Source organism: Otolemur garnettii, unplaced genomic scaffold (assembly GCF_000181295.1).
Source record: "Otolemur garnettii isolate 467f Iridium unplaced genomic scaffold, OtoGar3 scaffold00067, whole genome shotgun sequence".
Classification (NCBI taxonomy): domain Eukaryota; kingdom Metazoa; phylum Chordata; class Mammalia; order Primates; family Galagidae; genus Otolemur; species Otolemur garnettii.
This window is the reverse complement of record NW_003852462.1, coordinates 7,500,844-7,517,717: the sequence shown is the minus strand read 5'-3', so window position 1 is coordinate 7,517,717 and position 16,874 is coordinate 7,500,844. Positions and strand designations below refer to the sequence as shown.

The window sequence follows — 16,874 nt, the reverse complement described above, 5'->3', positions numbered from 1 at the left end:
TTGTTGTTGTTTAAAGACAGAATCTCTCCAGACTGGTCTCAAACTCCTGGCCTTAAGTGACCCTTCCACCCTAGCCTCCTAAGGAACCACTTTGCCTGGTTCCTAGTTCCAGCAATTTTTCTTAACTCCAAACAGCAAGCCTGCACCCCCTAACAGTCACTCCCTACTCTCCTCTTCCCCCAGCCCCCGGTAACCACTAATCTGCTTTCTCTCTCTCTGTATTTGCCTATTCTGGACAGTTCATATTATGAGAATCACATGATTTGTGTCCTTTCATGTCTGGCTTCTTCCACTCCATGTTTCCCAGGCACATCCATGCCGTAGCCTATGTCAGAATTTTATTCCCTTTTATGGCCGAATAATATTCCATTGAATGGATGTACCACATGTTGTCAATCTGCTCATCATTTGATGGACACTTGGATTGTGTCCGCCTTTTGACTTCTGTGACTAATGCTGCAATGAACATTCATGGGCAAGTTACTGAGTACCTATTTTCCATTCTTTGGGAGGTACAGCTGGGAGTGGAATTGCTGGTTCTCTCCCAGCTTTTTAAAGGCAGGGACCTTGGAAGCCAGTAACAGGTAATATTTATTGAGCACTTACTACATGCCAGACACTGTGCTGATCACTATTTCAGGGAAACCTCAACAACTACCGGAAGGGGAGTTCCAAGAAGGTTGAGTCCTGGTTCTGCCACTGTTCTCTAGGTCTGCAACAAATGTCTAGCACATGATAGGTGTTCAAGAAATACTGAATGAGCTTCTGTGAGACAGGAACTTAATATATCCCCACTGTTCAATTGAAGAAGCTGGGGCCTGGAGAGGTTAAGCAGCCTGTCCCACTGGATCGTGTGGTGGTAAGCAGCAGGGGTGGGATCCACACATGACTCTCACAGACTCTGTTTTTGCATGCTGTCTTATCTTCCTCCTGCCTGGCACAGTGTCACACATATAGTTTGTGCTCAGCAAATACCTGATGGTTGCTGAGGAGCAGGGACAGAGAGATCGGATGGGTTTACCTGGTTAACTGGCAGAGGGGCTGGGGATAGGCCTGGTTTTGTCTCTCTGTGCACCTTCCTTACCACGCTGAAGTCTGAGCTGGCTGAGACTGGATTGGACACTTCAGAGCATGGCTCCCATCACCTGGAAAAATCTTTGTATGGATTCTTTGGCCAGAATCACTCCTTACCTTGAATTTTAAGGCCCTCAGAGAAAAGGAGAGCAAATCAGGCCACCAGCTTGGACTCTTCTTCCTGGGGAGAGGACGGACCCTTCCCAGGAAGATCTATGTGGGCTGGACAGGGCCATTGAGAAATGGAGAACTTTCTTCCTCCTGACAAGGTCTGGGGGACAAGGGGGCAGCTCTTCTCCTTGAGCTCTGGGAGAATAAGGCAGGGTCTTGCATTCCCCACTGAAGTCCTGGCTAGGCATGGGGACCATACAGGCGAGGCCAGCATCTGGCATAGGACCTAGGAGCCTGAATGGGGAAGGCTTGAGACAGACAGGGTGAGTGGGAGGCCCAAAGCCAGTGCTGAGCCAGCAAAGGCTCGGCCAGCTGCAAGGAGGAGGGCCAAGCTCAGGGTCTCCCTGCTTCTTAAAAATTATTATTATTAGAAACATTTTTTGAGGCAGGACTTAGGAGAACAAGGTGGAGAAACTCTTTTCCTGCTCCCAGACTACTAGGCCCTCCTTCTTGACCCTGTGTAGATTTTTCAGGATTCTGGCCAAATTCCAATCAAGACTATGTTTGGGCAAACCCCAGAGCCAATGCAGGGGCCTGCTCCCACTCCAGTGCTGGACGGCCACCCCTACCTGCCCCTCCCCACTTCTAGGGTCAGCTCCATTCCCTAGGCCTCTGCAGACCCGGCACCTGCTGGATTGCACGGCCCTTGGCCCCCTCGTTGTCCTGCTAACCACTGTGTAAAAGTTCCGGTCTTCCTTTGACCTTTCCGTTTTGCCTGGTTATGCTGCGGACGTCCCACTGGCATGCATCCCCCGGTGGAGGCTACTACGGGGACTGGGGACTGCTCGGGCCCCTGCCTATAGCCTTTCTCTCCCCAGCCCTCCTCCCCTGCGGCACTTTCTATTCTCTTTCTTTTTTTTCCCCTCTGTTTCTCTCTCTCTTTCTGTCTCTGTCTCTCTCTTTCACTCTTTTAACATGGTTTTCCTAAAAAGTTTTTTAATCAATCAAATTTGAGGCAGAAAATAGGTTTTGTCACGCCTGGTCCTGGGGTAGTGTGACTCTCACTCAGGCTCCTGACAGCTCCTCAATGCAGGAAGGAGGCCAAACAGAATATTTCTCCGGGAAAGTGCCCGTTTCCATGACGCTGCCCCTTGTCGTCTGCGCCGGCCCCTCCTCAAGCCGCCGGGCTGACATGGCCCCAGCCCCTGTGAAAGGGCCTGGCTAGTAAGAGGGTGTGTATAAGGATGGGGCGGTGGGCTGGGGGCAGGGGGAAGGAGACAGCCCTGGGAGGCAGATGGGAGGCTTGACAGCTGCCCTGAGCCGCCATGGCCTGGGAGGGTTGGGAACAGGTAGGAGTGTGGGGCAAGGAGCTGGTTGTGGTGTCGTGTCATCACAGAGCCTCATAAATGTGGAGCTGGGCAGCCGTGGTTGAGAGGCTCTGAAGCCAAGTCCTAATTAGGTGGTGGCTTCAGCCAAGAGGGGACTGCAGCTGGACGAGCCCCCACTCAGGTCCTGGTACGCTGGTCCCCACGCCTTCCTCACCCTCCACTCCATCATCCCTCTTCTTCTGTTCTTCCTCCACCCTCTTGCCATGGCTGTCCCCTCTCCACCATCTGTGGCTTCCTCCCTGTCCTTCCCTGACTCTAGCACTTCTTGTGCCAGAGGAAGCTCAGGTCATTCCCAGTGCCCAGCCCACAGCGCCCTGCTGGGACGTCCCGTCATGTCCTTGGGGCTTCCCCCCCGCAGCCGATGTTCTCTCTTCCTCTGTCCCGTCTCCATCTTTCACCCTCTCCTACTCTTTGCGCTCTCTTCTATAATTAATGATTAGTTTTAATTGGTTTGCTTAGGCAGCCTGACAGCAAATTAACAGGAGCCAGCCGAGGGCTGCCAGGCTTGGGTGAGAGACCCCTGTGCTTCGCAGCTGGCCAGGGGACGGGATGGACAAGACTGCCCCACAGACTCACTTCCTTGGCCAGTGGGCTGGGTGAGCTGTCAGAGGGAAGGTCAGGCCTCACCTGGACAGGCACAGCAGCCAATTAGAATAAAGCACACATGAGGCCTCGTGCTTAACTTGCTGTGTACTTGTGTTTTTATTCTCCTCCTCACATCCCCTAGACATTGCCCATGTTTTCAGAGATGAGGGTCATGTGAAACGTGGACAGGGCCACTGCCTTTAGTCTGAGGCAGGATTTGTGTTTGCCATCACCCGCCCTCTCTTGAGCCATGAGAGGCCATTGACACCTCTGGGGCCAAATCCTGCTTCTCCACTTGGACAGGAGAGAGGTAGTCGCAAAGCTACTGTCACTTAGTTCAGCTCCTACCGACAGTTACCTGCCACAGCCTGGAAGCTCCAGAACCTGGTTCTGTGTCTGATTTGCCGTACACGTCTACAGAACCCTGGTGCTGAGTTCTCTGGTCAATGTACTTAGGATTAAGAACCTTGGGTGGATGGATGGATGAACAGCGGCAGAGAGTGGGTATGCTGGCATTTTTAGGCACTTTCTGCCATGATCCCTGAGCATGTTCTTTTTCTTTCTCAGTCATGGAGGGTTTCTCTTAATTTCAGCCTCCCCAAGTGTAGGGCCCCTGCTCTCTTCTGGGCTTTCTTAGTTGCTGTTTCTCTCCCTTGGTCTTGCAGAATCTTTCCTTCACTGCATCAGCTACCAGGCCCCGGGTGTGCTGACCACTCACTTACAAGACAGAACCAGACATATCAGGGACAGTGAGACACAGGAAAAGAGGACCAGAAAATAAAAGCGTCAGAAACGAACTACCAAATACTTTCCAGGCCCCAGCTGGGAGCCTAGAACCCACCCCGTGTCCCAGATCCCACCCAGAGACAGCCATCCTGCGCCCATCATTCAGGCCTCATGCCCAGGGTAGGTGGGGGACAGGACCCAGGGCGCATCCTGGTCCCCGTATGTATGCATCTCTGCCCCTCCCTCTCCCTCCTATGCCCCATGACCAACTCCTGGAAAGTTTCCTCTCCGATTGTTCTGTGTGATCAGATCTGCAAGTTGCTCTCTAAGCTTCTTGTCACATTTTGACTTAATGAAGTGCAACTGCTCAGGGATTTGGGTTCAGCGCTCCGGTCTCCCGCGCTCCCTTGTTGTCAGAAAACAGGGGTGGTTGGGGACGGCAACACCGCGCTGCAAGTCGTTATCATTCCGGTCAGTCTGTTTAACACAAAATTAAACAAAGAACTAATTAGTGCCTCATGAATTAATAAATGCACAGTTGCCAGGGAGGATGGGAGGGGAGAAAAAGGTGGTGGAAGGGAGATACTGGAGTTGTGGAGTTGGGGGGATTTGGGGGGTTCACAGGGGCTGGCTGGGGCTCCTTGAGAGATCTCAGGCAGGTGTGCATGGGATGGATGGAATAGTGATGGTGATACCTGAGCCAGAGCTCTAGGCTGACTGGCCAGGACATGAGCTTTGGTAGCCTAGCCCACCCAGTACCTGGCACCGGAGGCTAGGGGTCTCCATCCCTGGCCCTTGGCCTGCCCTGCTGGCCAGCGCCACATTTAGCTCTCCCCTCCTTGCCAGTTCCTTCCCTTGTCCCTTTCCGCCTTGGCAGGCATGGCTCCCCTATCTTCTCTACTGCCCCAACATTAGTTGTCCCCCAGCCCTCTGCAGACCCTTAGGCTCTTAATGTCTGGATCAGATGGGCGCCAGAGGCCCAACCACTCGATGCCCACTGGACCCTCAGCCCTCCCAGAGCCCTGCGTCTGGCAGGGGAGACTCCACCCCAGCGGGCACCCTCTGCCCAGGCAGCCCAGCACAGGCGGCAAAAGCTGGCAGAGGACCGAGCCCTCCTTAAGAGGACGTGTCAAGTACAATTAGCATTATCTGCCTTAAGTATGTCCTGGGAACAGGAGAGCGGGCAGGGGACTGGGTGGCATTCTGGGAGCCCTGTACAAGGTCACCTCCTCTCCCACAATCCCCCCAATCTGATTTGGGGATTACATAGCCTAAGGAAACTGGTGTTATTCTTCTTGCATCATTGATAAGCCACAAGTGAGGGCGAGGGGAGGGAAAATGTAACAAACAGAAAACCCTCCCGCAGCGTGAGTGGAGTTTGAGGCCCGGAGGGCAGGGCCGGCTCAGGCAAGGGCAGTGCACACAGGGGGCTCCTTGGGCTTTGTGTCCACATATGGAGTCTGTCTCACTGAACCTGGCTCCCCAAACTCACGCTCTGGGCTAGAGGCCCTGAACATGGCAAGCCAGGCTGGGTCGTGTGTCTGCTAAAGACGCTCTACATTGTTGGACCATTTTCCTTCTCCCCACGTGGCCCTCAGTGTGGGTGGTTATCACGCACTTGTAGGACCCCAAGACGGAAGCCTGCTCCTGTGGGCTGAGGCTTCTCAGTGCCTTAGCCCTGGGTCCACCCTTGTCCCTCTGACACCATTTGCCACAGCCAATAGCTTGGCAGCTGTCATTTTTATTTGGGGGGCCAGAGAATGAGAGGAAAAGACTGGGTAGTGCCAGGTTCTTTTGCTGTCTCCAGGCCTCCCTGCTCAGCCTCTGCAGCTCCCTGGAAACGTAGGCCCCATAACCAGTAGCCTCCCACCCTGAATGAGCGTCTCTGCCTCCATGGAGGAGTGTGCCCAGCACAGTCTGGCTTCTATTTGGTCAGGGGTGTCCTGAGAACCGTATTTCCCCTGCAATCAACTCCTACCACTTTTTGAATTGGTTCAGACTTTGGCATATCTCCAGTGGGCCCAAATCAGAGCCTAGTCAGCAGGTGTTCATTTCTGCCCCCCTTGGCTGGCCCTGGAACATCAACCCCTCAGCCCCTGGGGTGGCAGGGTGCCCGGGGTGCAGGGAAGGATGGAGGACACACACTGGCAGTTGTGGGCTTGGAAAAGCTAACTGGGTTCCTCTTTCCCCCAGGATGAAGTGACGCCCCCAGCTGCATTCGAGGAGCCTCTAGGACCCATTACAAGGTAAGGCCTGAGCCTCCCCATCTTTCCCTCACTCGTGACCACTTGTCTAATGCTTGTGTCACCCTGGGCTGGGTTGAGTCCCACCCAGCACCCAGGGACAGATGGGAAGGTGGAGACAGGGAATTAGTTGGCGCCACTCTGCCCATTTGAACCTGGCAGGGAAAGAAAGCCCTAGTTGGAGCTTCTCAGTTGACTTTTAGGCTGGAAATGGGCTGGGGACTCAGAGACTGCAGGGAATGTGCTTTGGGCAAGGAATCTGCTCAGAGCATCATGGGGCCATGGGGCATCTGCGGTGGCAGGGCTCAGGTTGCCCCACAGTCTCACCACCCCTGTCCTCAGCAGTGCTGTTGCTCTCTGTGGCAGCTGCCATCAGCTCTCCCTGGAAGCTCTGCTTATAACTATGCCTGCACACTCTAGAACTTCAGCCCTGCCTTTTCTCTTTGGAGGCTGTGCCACCACCCTAAGCGGCCTCTCCTTCTCCTCGAGAGGCCACAGCCAGGAGCCATGTCCTACTCTTCCACAGGCCAGGGCTCCCCAGAGGCTGGGCACACAGGGCTGCCCTGGCCCAGCTCAGCCTTCACAAGTTGTCTCAGTTCCCCGGGTGGTGGCGTGAGGAACCACGGGGCCACCGGGCCTCACCCCAGGCAGTGCTGTGTCAGAGGTGACCGGTGGAACGCCAGTGTTATGTAAATAGCGGGGCCTGCCCGGCGGGCGAGCTGGCTGGCTGCAGCCATCCATCATCCTGCTCGGCGGGGTGGGGGACAGACACGGCACCGTGCGCCTGGCTCCAAACCTGTTTGTTTTCCCTTTGTCTCTCAAGTTTTGCGTTTCGGGGCGGCTGCGACTGACCGGCTCGGGGTTTTGTCCCATTGGCCCCCTCCCCCCAGAGAACAGGGAAGGGAGGAGATCTGCCCGGCTCCCACCGCGGCATCCCTTTCGGACTTCAAAGGCTCGCCCAGCATTGTCTGCGCCGGCAGGCAGTGGCCCTGAAAACGTGATCAGAGGCGGCCCGGTGTAGGGCAGGCCAGGCCTGCGCCCTGCACTCTCACTGGGGCCTGTGGATTCCTCCTTTTGCTGCCAGCACCACCCTGGTTACAGCTCTGCTCCCGAATCCTCTCTCCGCCTTCCTCTCCCCTGGTGCCCCTGCGTGTTCCCTTCTGGCCAAAATCATACTTCTCTCTTGGCCACAGCCTTGTGCCTCTCTCATGAGACTCCTAGCATGTCAAGAGCTACATGGCCACCCTTCACATCATCCATGAGAATGTGAAACTGCAGAGAAGTCTTCTCGGGACACTGGGAGCTGGGACCAGTTCCTGGATATCCACTCCCCATGCCACAGCTTGTTCTCTTTCTCTTCTTTTTCTCCATCCTGTGCTCATAATGAGATTCTTGCTTCTTCTTGAGACCTCTACCCATGAAGGTTCAGATTGGATACCTTCTTCCCTAGGCAGCAGGATGGAGCCAGACATCTCAGGTCCTGAAAGTCAGCCCCAGTGGCTTTCATTCTCTGAAGCAGGGCTTGGCACACTACAGCCTGTGGGCTACATTTGGCCCACAGCCTATTTTTATAAATAAAGTTTTATTGGAACACAGCCATACCCATTTGTTTGCATATTGTCTGTGGCTGTTTTCACTTTACAGTGGCAGAGTTGAGTGGCTACATCAGAGACTGTTTGGCCCACAAAGCCTAAAATATTTACTATCTGACACTTTACAGAAAAGTTAGCTGGCCCCTGCTCTGGAGGTCTGGTTCCTGCACTCTGCTTGTTCTCATTCTTGCTCTCTCTCTCTTTTGTTAGTGGTAAATATACACAACACTGTAATCACACTGTAGTGTACAGTTCTCTGCCATTAAGTACATTCATGGTGTGATACAGCTGTCACCCTGCCCTGTGCTCTTATCTTCAGCAGGATTGCTCCGAGGGGCCCAGGTATTTGTCTGGGAGCCCTGTGCCGGGGAGCTGCACCCCTGGTCTATTTGGGGAGCGCCTTTTCCTTCCCTACCCATCCTTCTAGAGCTGCCGTCTCTGCTCAGTCTACTTAGAACTCTTAACTCTTTCTTTCCTCCTGAGCCCCACTTCCTCATAACTCTTTCCCTGGCATCCCAGGAGCCCTACGTTGTTGGCTCTCTTATATAGGCACCACTGGCAAGTTCTTTTCAGCTCAGAGCCACAGTTTTCACTTTCATAAGCTGAGAAGAATATCTACTTAGCAGAGTTGTTCGGACAAGGGAGTAAGTTGTGACCAGAGAATAAAAGTGACCAGCCTAGTATTTGACAGGGAGTTGCTGCTCATGTCCCCTCCTCCCTCTCAGAGTCTGGGTGTCCACCTGTAGGGGCAGCAGCCAGCCCTGAGCAGCCACCCTCTGAGTCTGACCCCTTAGAGAAGGTGAAACTCCAGAATCTACTGAGTGCGTTGGAAGTAAAATGGGTAGTGGGCTGGGCAGTCCTGGGTCTTCACTTCTGCTGCAGGGTCCTGGGGTGTGGCATGACCTCTCTAAGTGGCAGTTTCTCACTCTATAAAATGAGGGACTCTGCCTACCATACAGGCTGGTGGCAAGGAGGAACTGGGATGCTTTGGGGGACAGCTGCGATGGCTGTATTGGTGGGTGCTGCTGAGAGTGAAGCAGAGGGAAGAGTCAGGTCTGGGTTAGGGCCCATCGGTCGAGGGAGAGCCAGGCTGAGTCTGGCTGAGAAGGCCCAGAGGTTACACAGTGGGCACTTGCTCTGTCCAGGGTCAGGGACCAAGGCTGCTCTGGCCCGTTCTACTTCTGTGGGCTAACGTGGGAATCAGGCTCCAAGCTTGAGAGGAAGGGCTGGCAGGGAGGGGACGAGGAGAGGGGAGCTGTCCTGTAGCCAGAGGCCTGTGTGGGAGCTGCCGTGCACAGGTCCCTTCTACCTTCTCCTGCTCTGTCTGCACTGTCTCTCTTGCTGTCCTCTTTTCACTGGCTCCTCGGCCTTCTGTATCTTTCTCACCCCTCCAAGCCTTCTCTCTGCCTCCCACCAGTTCCTCTTCTTCCTCACCCTCCCACCACCCATACCCTGCCCCCAGCTCCGTGGCTCACTCTCTCTCTCCCTCTCCCTCTCTCTCTCCTTTTCATCTACTCGGAAGGCTTTACTTTACTTCCTTGTCACCCTAATTGATTGCATTAACCTTTCAGCGTATTGGATTTCCCCGGCATCGTGCAGAGAGCCCTGTGCAATATGCTTATAATCTAAGCCATAATGGACAGTTTGCAGTCAACAAGCCCCTTCTCCCATCGGCCCTGTTGACATCTCTCTTGCCCAGGCCACCAAGGCCACTTCCCTCACTGGCAGGGATGGGGCACAAGCTTGGACCCACTGATAGATTTCCCTGCCTCTTCTCCGACTGACTCTGCCCCCTGCCTGGCATCTCCTTCTCCGAGCTCTCAGGACCCTGATCTTTGTGAGTCCTTAGGGCTTGGCTTTCTGCTCCTGGGACTCTCTGCCTAATGGGTAGCTGATGGGGCTAGGTTAGATTTTGTGAATAAGAGAGTCCCATATTCCACCCAGATGATTCTCAGAGCAAACTGTCCCTCCTTCACTTGCCTGGTAGGCTTTGGGTAAGATGGCAGTGACCACTTCAGGAGGTGGACAGTGGCTGAGAGGAGTAGTCTGAGATCTCTGGCCTTCACTGGCCTCTGAGCCAATGGGAGGCCTCTGTAGACCCTCTGGAAGCAGTACCCACTCCTGGGAAGGCTGTGGGAGCACAGGAGAGACAGAAAGAAAGGGATCTGCTGAATCCAAGGGAAGAAAGAGATGAAGACCCGGTTGGGACTGGCCACAGGCAAGCTGCAGTGAGGAAGCCGGCCCCCAGACACCTGGTCTGGACCCTGTCCCTCACACTAGTCTCACAATTGTGTGACTTGGGTACTTGGTAGGGGACGTCTCAGAGTAGTCTCATTTTCCATCTGAGGTTTAGCAGTAGCTTAGAGCAGACCCACCCCTCATCAAAGAAAGAGAGACATGGCACGGGCAGCAGGTGCAAAGCCCAAGAGAATCCTCTGCAGGTGGGACAGCTTGGCCTGACAGGAGACTGGCGGGGTAGGCGAAGGAACTGAGCCCTGCCTCTCAGGCTGTGGGGAACAGGCTGCCTCAGATCAGGTCCTGGATGGGCACCTGCTGGTCCAGAGGGATGCAAAGCGGCCAGCCTTGCTAGCACCTAGGGGTGCAGCCCTGGACCCAAGTCCTGACCCCTGTTGGTCCTGGCCGGGCTGCCAGCCTTCAGACCAGCAGCCTGATGGGCTGAGTCTTCATTCCCAACAGGACGGATGTCAGGTTGAATACATTAGTGTCAGGCTGAGGGGCAGGCGGAAGCTCCCATTAGCCCTGGTGGTACTTCCTCTCCCCCACACTGTTCTCTCCCCACCCTTTGCCCGTCATCTTTTCTGCCTACCCCACCTACTTCCATCACTTCATCACTCCAAAGGGCAGGCTTTAGGCAAGAGGGGGCTGGACCTAGGTCCTTCCCAACCTCTCCCAAGGATTTCGGGGGTGGGCAGAGGGCATAGCAGGGAGAAGTGAAACAGCGAATTAAGGTTTGTGATTGTCAGCATCAGGAGAAGCCAAATAACCCTGTAACGAGTATGAAGGTGAATTCACGGTCTGCTGCACATGGAGAATATGAGTGTCCGTGAGACAGGGAGCGTAAGGCACGGGAGTCCGCCTGCCACGCTGGGCAGCCTCCTCTCCAGGGACCCAGGCGGGAGGAGGGCTGTGCAAGCCCGTCCCTGCCAAGGAGCAGCTGCCCAGGAGCCCTGACCAAGCACCTGCGGTAGCTGAGCTGCTTGACAGCCTGCTGGCCCTGGCACCAGGCACCTGGGTAGATGTTTGTAAGCACCAGCGGTATACATTTATGGACACCAGCCCAGGCCTCGGGATGCCGGCCCACCCGCCCAGATCCATATCAGTAGCTAACCCTTACTGAACATTTATTTACTCTGTGCTGGATTGTGTGCTGTGTCCTCACAACAAATCTATGCAGTAAGTGCTATGATTATCCCCCCTTTCTCCACTTTTTTATAACTGTTGTATTGAGATATAATTCACATACCGTAAAATTTACCCTTTTAAAATGTACAACTCAGTGGTTTTCAGGATATTGGCCACCATCTAATTTTAGAACATTCCAACTCCCCCTTTACTCATTTGCAGTCCCTCTCTATTCCCTCTGCCTGCAGACCTAGGCTACCATTCATTATTCCTTTAAGATGCTGAGAAAATGGAGCCTCAGAGAGGTTCAGTGGCTTGGTTAAAGTTGCACAGCCAGTGGCAGATGGAGCTGGGGTATGGACCCAGGCAGTAGACTCCAGAGCCAGTGCTCCATAAGAGACTGTGTGATGTCCTGGCTGCCTCACCCCCACCCCAGGACTCACACACTGCCCTACCTATTGCCAGCTGTGGCCCTACCACATGCCAGTTCCTGGCAGTCCCGTCTAGGTGTACGTGCACCATCCAAACACACAGGCCCTGGCTGCACACGCATCTCTCTTCTTCCCAGGTACACTTACAACTCCATACAGGAAACCCTAACAACCCCCTTGTAAAAACAGCCAGCCTCCCCTCCCCCAGACCCTCTGGTGGCTTCTCTTTCCCGGCCTCACTCTTAGAAGGGAGGCTTGGCACAGGAACCTCCAACAACAGGGCAGCTGAAATGGCCAATATGCCCTAAGTGGTTTTGGACTTTTAAAACGAGAAATCTTCATATCTCCTGTAACTGATAATCGTAACTGAAATAAAATGCCAATCCAACATTCCAGAACACATCCCTACCCGGGTTGGGGCCACAGGCTGGGCTGTGCTGGAGGGGAGGGGCAGAGGGGCAGCACTAGCCCAGTTCTCATTCTCTGGCTTCCCTCTGCCTTTCTCTCACTCTGTCCTTTGCTTCTGGTCTGTTTCTTGTCACCTTTTTCTTCCCACCTACCCCTCTCTTCTCTGACGCCCCATGGTCCCACCCCAAAACTTTAAGAAAATAAAGTTTTTGTGGCCATGCTCTTGCACTTGCAAAATTGGGGAATTACTGTGAAACTGTCATTGCTTCTGATAAGAGATAAATACGAGAAAGGCAAGAGACAAAGGGGAAGGTAGACAGGAGAGAGAATGAGTCTGTTGGATTTGGTTTGGGGTTTTTTCCTCCTTCTTCTCTCTCCAAAGCGGAGGATCCGGCCGGGCCAGTTTGGATATTTATTAAGAAAAAGCCAAAGATAATTAACTTTTTTGTTTTTGTTTTGTTTGCGGGTGCCTCCCCTGCTGGCACTCCTGACTGCCTGGCAAATTAAACCTGCTCCCTGCTCCCTGGGTGCTGGGCTGCCGGCAAGTCTGCTGCTGACTGCCCTGAATCTGCCGGGGCCATCGGCCGCCCACCCAACCACCTGCCTTGGCTTGGGTCACTTAATGCCACCACCGATGCCACCTCCCCAGGCTCTACTGACTCCAAGAGCACCCTTTAGAGCAGGGTAAGTGGTATGCGGTGGGTTGGGAGAGAAAGGCCTACTGTTTGGGGTTGTGGCCAACACTTCCCTAAAAGGAAATGGGGGGAAAGTGTGAACCTCTCCCATGGGGCAAGGGTGTTCCTTCTGGCCAGCTCAGGGCTGTTGACTTCCCAGGAGCAGGTAAGGGAAACAGAGTGAGTTGGAAATACAGGGAGAGGCCAGGTTTGGGTCATGTTGATTCCCAGCTCTTCTCCCAAGAGGTTGGTACACTGCCAGGACTTGAGGCCCCTTAGGACTGCCCTTGAGAAGGTGGTGGGTCATCAAACCATGCTGTGATGTCTGTCCACTCTCGAGACATGAGGCTTCATTGTGCTGCCACCTCCCACCTTCCCAGGCCATAAGGGCCCAGCAGGGTGTTTAGAGAGTCAGTGCTTGGGAAGGAAGCTGGCTTCCTCTGGTCTGCTGTCCTGGAACCACACAGAGCCCAGAGGCCAAGCTATGACCTGAGCCTGAGTCCAGCCCATAGGCCAAAAAGGTGGTGCTAAGAATTAGAGAAATCCTGGTGGGGGCTGCACGAAGGCTTCTTAGGATCCAGGTTGCCAAAGTGAAGACGGTCCACTCGGCGGAGCCTGTTGAAGTTGGGGGTGTGGTTCACCTTCCTGTTAAACTAGCTTGCCTCAGTCTCTCCCCTGCCAGGGTCCTCCTGTGTCCCCTGGCTTTATCCTCAGCTGGGCCAGTAGACAATGATTGTGAGGTCCCTCCAGGTAAGGAACCTGCCTTGGAACTGGGCACAGAGAGGAGGACATTTTTCAAGGATTTTGCTAGCCCTTTTTTTTTTCTCTGAAATATAAGGATGTGCAATTTTTTTTGGTTTCAATTTAGCATTGGAGAATTTTATAATTTAGTAATTAAAATCTCTGATAGGCTTTAGAAATTGCGGCTAATTGAATTTAATGGGAAGATGATTTTCAATTTTATTTGATTACCGGGACCCCTGGCATCGGTATTTATGGGAAAAAAATGGGAAATGTGCTGTGTGGGCTAAGATGGCATAATTGAATTAGGGATAATCGGATTTCTCCGTCATGAATTTCACTATAATTTTCCTATAATTTTCCATTAGATATCTAGTTTACAAATATTCACAAAGAAATGAAGCTCTTTCGGAATGGAGATTGCTGGCTAACAGGATTATGGGGCCGAGCGTGCGGCTGTGCCAGCCCCTATACTGCCATAATGCAATCCCCGTGTCTGCCTTACACTTACCGTGGCCCTCGCCTCACCACCCACTCTGCTGCCCATTTCTCCCCTTTGTTTCCTTTTCATCCTTGTTTCCCCTCTGCCCCGACACCCACCATCCATGGCCCACAACCTCCTGTGGCCGTGGCCATGCCACGGTGCCTTGCTGGGCCCTCCCACGTCCCCTGGGCTTCCTGTCCACTTTGTTCTCCCCCTGCACCCCTTCTGTGCTGGCCTTGGGAGCGCGCTCACGCACAAACACGGATTCCCTCACAGGTGCAAACATGCTTGTTCGCATGCACACGAAGTCCTTTGGCCAAGCTTCTGTGCCCTGGCCCAGTCGCCTCAGATGGAACCAGTTTATTGGGATCCTGGGGTGGGGTGCAGGAACAAAAGGAGCTTTGTTCAAGTTTATGTGAAAGTTACAAATTCAAAACGAGAGCAGATAAAGCATGAGATACCTGGTGTGTAAACAGGCTGGTGAGTGAGAAGGCCCCGGGCTCGGGAGGGAGAGAGAATGAGTGGGCAATCTGAGGGTGCAGGGGAATGGGAGCCAGCAATGGCAGCTTGACTGGGGGAACAGATAGCCTTCCTTGGTACTGACGTGGGGTGCCTGGGTAGTGGGGTTGCTGTGTAGGTTTCTACTCTTCTTTTTCTCTTGAAGGGTGAGGTATCTTAGGAGGAGTTGGAGGCTCTGGGCCCAGGGCCTAGAGATGAGGAGAAATTGTGGCATTGAACCTTTGAGTCCTAGGCGTGACTGTCCTCACTGTGGCCTGCCTCTGGTTCTCAGGTGTCACCACATCAGTGTCCTCAGGGCAAAAATTGCTGAAGCCTTGAGAGATGCCTAAGTTCTTGGCCTCTCCCCTTACTATGAGCATACATGTTCGGAGAGAGAAAGAGAAATCTGGGGACCCCTCCATTACACAGTCTTGGACTCACACCCCACAATCTTGGGGCTTCAGCCTTCTTCTTAGACCACCTTAAATCCTAACATGACAAGTTGGCCTGTTTCTGTGCTTTTCTGATGTGTTTTCCACCAAAGACCCTTTGCTCTTGGGCAGGACCTCCTCAGCCTGCAGTGGCCAATGGTGCACTCCACCATTGACGGCCTAGCAGATTAACTGCCTCCTCTATCCTGGCTGCCTTCCTCCTAGTTCTCTCCAGTCTTGCCTCATTCGCCATTTCTCTCTAGCCATTATCCATCAGAGGCCCCATATTTATAGGGTGGCCAGTCTAGATGGCCCTGTCTAGGTAAGTAAGGGAAGATGCTTTCCTTTCTGCCTTCATGCCCTCCTGAGATAGTCCCTGACTACCATCAGCAGGCACCCAGAAGGACACCCAGAGCCAGTCAGAGGTTATATGGGTCACATATGCAGGGAGCTCCCCACCTGTGCAGACATCTTCAAATGCACCTACATCTTCAGGCTTCTTTCTACACCTGGTTGCCCAGACAGGAAAGCAATAGCTCAGGACTGGGGTATGGGCCTGTTGTTACAAGCCAAAGCTGCAAGGGGGCAGAATCCATGCTTTGGGGAGTCCTGGGTGGCAGTACTCAAGAGGTGTGTGTGCCCCAGAACAGTCTGGACACAGATGCCCTCTGAGATGCCGTGTGGGGATTAGAGTACACAGGCCTGTCTGCTGGACAGTTATACTTCCAGGCCCAGACTTTGGGTAGCTTGTCCTTTATTTATTGTAGGGCCCGGGGAGATTCTGGGCCTCTCCAGATGTTGTTTCCATGTAGGAACAGGAACAGACAAGCAGGAATGGGGGTTGCCAAGAAGGGTGGTCAAACAGAGGAGGGATGCTAAAATCCTATGAGGCCATGTAGAACTACAGAGTGAAAAAAAGAAGAAAGATGAGCGGAAAGGCAGAAGAAAGAATAGATTGTTAACTCCTTGATGTCTTTTGCCCCAAGGCCTCCCAGGGCCCCTCCCTTTGCAAGATAGAAATATTGCAAAAATAGGCCAGCGCCATTTTGCTGAATGCTGTCCAGAAACCTGGGAGAGCCTGGGCCCTGTTCTGCTCCCTCCATATGAAGGCCATGTTGCCCCCCCTGAATTGGGCCAGGCTGGGGAAGGTAGCGGGATGGGCAAAAAAGAGACAGGGAGCCAGAGCCAGTGACAGCACCAGCCACTCCTTCCTTAGGAGTGAGTGTTCTTGAGCCCCTCCAGGGCTGGTGGGTAACTTGTGTCACCAACATGTAAGGATTCTTAACATACATGGCTGCAGCAGGGACAGGGGATGAATGGGGCCATGGTTGAGAGAGACACACCAAACTGCTTTCTCTGGGAGGAGGTGCAAGGAGAACACCCATGGCCTGGTCCACCCAGGGCCTTGTCTGGCATGGAGCTGGCAGGAAATGAGAGCTGGTGATGGGAGTGCAGGGCCTGACCCCAGTGCACAGGGGGAGCAGATAGAAGCCGGCAGGTTGTTTGAGGGTGCCTGTCCTCGGTCTGCTGGGGCCCTCCCAGGGGCAGAGACCTGATGGCCCGGGTCAGTGGTAGGGGCTGTGAGGAGGAAGGGGCGCTGGCGCCCAGTAGTGGCATCTGGCAGCAGGGCTGGTGGCTCAACTTGGAGGGAAAAGGAGTAAGGAGAAAGAAAGGCTTGAGACCTGGGAGGCACACAGTAGGTGGGGAGGGCGCCTGGGAGCATTTTAAGTGCAAAACGGCAGGAAAGCAGCAGAAACTCCAGTGCCTGTCCCAGCGCAGACTCCTCGGAGGGCGCGCGCGGCGGTGGGGGGGCGGGAGTGCTGCAGAAGTGCGCGGAGCTGCCGAGCGTCTTTCCCTGACCACTCAGGGACACCTCTTCCTCGAACTCAAAAAGCTACTACAGACAAAATTTGGGAAACAAAGTCACTCTGATACCCCGGGTGCCCCACTCCGCAGGGAGAGCGAAGGGTAGCCCCAGAGCGCGCGGCGCCTGGCACCTGCGCTCGCCCGCGCAGAGAAGTTTGGGCGGCCGCGCGCAGCGGCCGTCGCTCGCGCGGCCCGAGCGACTGAGGGAAGCGTGAGAGCGCGCGGCCGCCGGCGGCCGGCGAGAGTTGGTGCGTGTGCG

General features: G+C 54.1%; 1 protein-coding gene across 1 annotated transcript in view; it reads left to right on the top strand.

Annotated features, from left to right (window-relative positions):
• The window catches only part of CASZ1 (castor zinc finger 1), a 145,228-nt gene that overhangs the window by 74,996 nt on the left and 53,358 nt on the right, over positions 1-16,874 (top strand). The window contains exon 3 of the mRNA XM_012807353.1: positions 6,078-6,130. The gene's annotated coding sequence lies outside the window, so the exon portion shown is untranslated. The remainder of the gene's footprint in view (positions 1-6,077; positions 6,131-16,874) is intronic.